The sequence below is a fragment of the Jaculus jaculus genome, chromosome 9 (assembly GCF_020740685.1).
Source record: "Jaculus jaculus isolate mJacJac1 chromosome 9, mJacJac1.mat.Y.cur, whole genome shotgun sequence".
NCBI lineage: Eukaryota > Metazoa > Chordata > Mammalia > Rodentia > Dipodidae > Jaculus > Jaculus jaculus.
The window spans coordinates 114,816,598-114,821,142 of record NC_059110.1 but is presented as its reverse complement, the minus strand read 5'-3'; the positions used below and the strand labels follow the sequence as shown (position 1 = coordinate 114,821,142).

Sequence of the window (4,545 nt, the reverse complement as noted above, 5' to 3'; positions counted from 1 at the left end):
TGAAATAGAAAGAAAAGAAGTTGGGAGGCAAAAAAAAAAAAAAAATACTTTCAAGTAAGCATGGTGGCTCATGCCTTTAATCCCAGCACTCGGGAGGCAGAGGTAGGAGGATTGCTGTGAGTTCAAGGCCACCCTAAGACTATTTAGTGAATTCCAGGTCAGCCTGGTCTAGAGTGAGACCCTAACTCAAACAAAACAAAACAAACAAACAAACAAACAAACAAAAAAGCCAGGTGTGGTGGTGCACGCCTGTAATCCCAGCACTCAGAAGACAGAGAGGTAGGAGGATTGCCATGAGTTCGAGGCCACCCTGAGACTACAAGGTGAATTCCAAGTCAGCCTTGGCTAGAGTGAGACCCTACTGCAAAACAGAAACAAAAACAAAAAACCCCCAAACAAACAAACAAACAAAAAAAAAAAAAACCCACCCTACTTTTTCTTTCCTTTTTTGGGGGGGGAGGTGTAGGGTTACTTGTAGGGTTTTTTTGTTTGTTTTTGTTTTTTGAGGCATAAGCGGGCTTTATTGGGCTCACACCAGGAGTCCGCGGGTTTTGAGAGCTTCTGTGAACTTGTTGATTTTCTTCTGCACGTTCTTTTCTGCCTGCTTCCTGAGCCTCCTGAGCCACTTCTCTTTCCGCTTCTCCTTGGGGTGCTGTCGCTGCCTGGTGCTTCGAGCCGGGCGCCTTTGCAAGCTAGGCTTTCTGCTGGACTTCAGCGGCAGGACCGCGAGGGCAGCGGGGCCCCCACCGGCTCTTTCTGGTCACAGGGTGGGGAGGATGCCATCAGACACCTTCAGGCAGTCCAGGGCAGCCTGGCGGCGCTTGGCATCGCACAGATCGCCAAAAGATGCGGCTCGGGGCCCGGAAATGTAGCGACGACAGGGAGGGTCGGTGTTCATATGTTTTCGAAGGAAGGCCAGGTATTTAAAATTGTTTCTGTAGAAATTGCCAGAAATGCTCATGCCCGCGTGGTGCACCACCACCTCCTGGTCCAGCAGTACCTGCTTGGCCACAATGGTGGCCAAGTGGTCAAGGAGATGGCCTCAGCTGTCCAGCACCAGGACCTGTCCCTCTACAGCATCTTTGGCAGCTGCCAAATAAGATAGATAGCACAGCATATGCAGTCTTTTTCTTTTTGACTTTTGTGGTCTGGGAAATGCCACTGAGCTGTGGCCCCAACTCCTGGTCCCCTTCTTTTTTGTAAATTTTGACAGAGTGGAAGTTACTCACATTGGCCTGGGACTCACTCTGTGGTTCAAACAGGCCTTCAACTTGCCCTTTTCCTGTCTCAGCCTGCACCACAGCCCAGCTAGGTATATAATCGTGAGTATGTGAACTTGGCTATTCAAAATGCCTTCTCCTTCTTCTTCTTTTTTAATCTTATTTCAAATATTTACCTATTTAGGGCTGGAGAGATAGCTTACCAGTTAAGGCACTTGCCTGCAAAGCCAAAGGATCCAGGTTAGACTCCCCAGGACCCACGTAAGCCAGATGCACAAGGTGGTGCATGCATCTGGAGTTCGTTTGCAGCGGCTGGAGGCCCTGATGCACCACCCCCCCTGCGTCTTTTTCTCTCCCTCCCTCTCTTTAGCAAATAAATAAATAAAAATAAAATATTGTGCTGGAGAGGTGGCTTAGTGGCGAAATGCTTCCTTGTGAAGCCTAAGGACCCCGGTTTGAGGCTTGATTCCCCAGTACTCACATAAGCCAGATGTACAAGGATGTGCATGCATCTGGAGTTCATTTGCAGTGGCCGGAGGCCTTGGTGCGCCCATTCTCTCTCTCTCTCCCTCTTTGTCTGTCATTCTCAAATAAATAAAAATAAACAAAATAAAATAACAAAATATTAGCTGGACGTGGTGGCGCACATCTTTAATCCCAGCACTCGGGAGGCAGATGTAGGAGGATTGCCATGAGTGTGAGGCCACCCTGAGGCTACATAGTGAATTCCAGGTCAGCCTGAGCTAGAGTGAGACCCTACCTCGAAAAACAAAACAAAACAAAACCAAAATATTAAAAAATATTTAGCTATTTATTTGCAAGAGAGATGGAGAGAGAAAATGGCCTTTTGCAAACGAACTCCAGATGCATGCATCACTTTGTGCATCTGGCTTTACGTGGATACTGGGGAACTGAACCTGGGCCAGCAGGTTTTGCAAGCAAGTGCCTTTAACTGCTGCACCATCTCCCAAGCTCCAGAATTGCTTACTCTTTTTGTTTGCATGTATGTATGCATGTATGTATGTATGTGTGTATGTATGTATGTGCGGTGCACATGCAGATAGGTGTGCATGTGTGGGGAGGTTGGAGGACGACCTTGGTTGTCCTTCTTCAGGAATGTTATAATGGTATCTACCTTTTTTTTTTTTTTTTTTTTTTTTTGAGACAGTGTCTGTCATTGGCCTGGAGCTGTCAAAACTATCTAGCCAGTGAGCCTCAGGGACCCACCTGTCACTGAGGATTACAAGCGCGTGCCATCATGCCTGCTTTTTGTTGACATGAGTTCTGGTGATCAAACTGAAATTTGCATGCATGTATGGCAAGCGTTTTGCTGACTGACTATCACCACATTTGTTTGTTTTACTATTTTTTTCTTTTCATTTTTTCGAGGTAGGGTCTCACTCTAGCCCAGGTTGACCTAAAGATCACTCTGTAGTCCCAGGTTGGCCTTGAATTCACAGCAATCTTCCTACCTCTACCTCCTGATCTTGGGGATTAAAGGTGTGCACCAACATGCCCAGCCACTTTTTAAAAGAAAAATTTTAAATTTTTCCTTATTTACTTGAGAGAGAGAAAAAAAAAAAAAGTATGAGCATGCCAGGGCCTCCAGCCTCTGCAAACAAACTCCAGATACATGCACCCCCTTGTGCATCTGGCTTATGTGGGTCCTGGGAAATTGAACATGGGTCCTTTGGCTTTATAGGCAAGCACCTTAACCATTAAGCCATTTCTCCAGAACCCCCCCCTTTTTAAAATTTGTTTTTAAGTTATTTGAAAGCAGACAGAGAGAATGGGAGCTTCAGGGCCTCCAGCCACTGCAAATGGACTCCAGATGCACGCGCCACTTTGTGCAGCTGGCTTTACACGGGTACTGGGGAATTGAACCCAGGTCATTAGGCTTTGCAGCAAGTGCATTAACCACTGAGAAATCTCTCCAGCCCCTGTGTGCATGGGTATGTGTGGGGGCAGTTGTGTGTGTGTACGTCAGAGCGTCTTCTTGGATTGCCCTTCTACCTTAGTTACTGAGACAGAGTCTCTCTTACCTGAACTCAGAGCTCACTGGTTTGGTTAGAAGTTCAGTTAGCCAGCGTGCACCAGGGACCTCTTCCATACCTCCCGAGTGCTGGGATTACAGGTGGGCCAGCATGCTACCTGGCCTTTACATGGGTAAATCAACACTTGTAGGGAAAACAATTTCTGACGAAGCTATCTCCTTAGTCCTTTGGGTGGCTTTTTTGTTTTCAAGGTTGAGTCTCACTCTGGCCCAGGCTGACCTGGAATTAACCCTGTCATCTCAGGGTGGCCTCGAACTCCTGGCAATTGTCCTACCTGTCTCCCAAGTGCTGGGATTAAAGGTGGGTGCCACCACACCTGGCTTTTTTTTTTTAAATTTTTATTTATTTTATTTGAGAGTGAGTGTGCAAGAGAGAATTGGTGTGCCAGGCACTCTAACCATTGCAGTTAAACTCCAGACACATGTGCCATCTTGTGCATCTGGCTTACATGGGATGTGGGGAATTGAACCTGGGTCCTTAGGCTTTGCAGGCAAGCACCTTAACCACTAAGCCATCTCTCCAGCCCCTCAATCACCATTAAAAAAATATATTTTTTTATTTATTTGCAAGCAGAGATAGAGAAAGAGGACACAGAAAGACAGAGAATGGGCACACCAGGGCCTCCAGCCACTGCAAACAAACTCCAGACACACGCTGTACTATGTACATCCAGCATACATGGGTACTGGTGAATGAAACCCAGGTTGTTAGGCTTTGCAGGTAAGTACCTTAACCACTGACCCATCTCTGCAGACCCATTTTTTTCCTTTTTAAATTCTTTTTATTAACAACTTCCATGATTATAAAAAATATCCCATGGCAATGCCCTCCCTTCCCCCACTTCCCCTTTGAAACTCCATTCTCCCTCATATCCCCTCCCCCTCTCAATCAGTTTCTTTTATTTTGATGTCATGACCTTTTCCTCCTCTTATGATGGCCTTGTGTAGGTAGTGTCAGGCACTGTGAGGTCATGGATACCCAGGCCATTTTGTGCCTGGGGGGAGCACGTTGCCCATTTTTTTTCTAAGTGTGTGTGTGTGCGCGCACACTTGTAAGCCATAGTGCACACGTGAAGTTCAGAGGATAGTTTGGATGGTTGGTCTTCACTCTCCACCTTGAGGGAGGATTTCTGAGTTTTGTTCACAGCAGGGTTCACCAGACCTGCTGGCCCGTGAGCTTCCAGGGAATCTTCCCGTCTCTTTCCTCACTTGCAGTAGGTACACTGCGATTCGATACCCACCACAGCACCTGGCTTCTATGTGGTTCAGGGG

At 46.9% G+C, this 4,545-nt stretch overlaps 1 pseudogene; it reads right to left on the bottom strand.

Moving 5' to 3' along the window:
- Positions 1-529: 529 nt before the first annotated feature.
- Positions 530-1,117, bottom strand: LOC101600132 (annotated as a pseudogene).
- Positions 1,118-4,545: the final 3,428 nt, after the last annotated feature.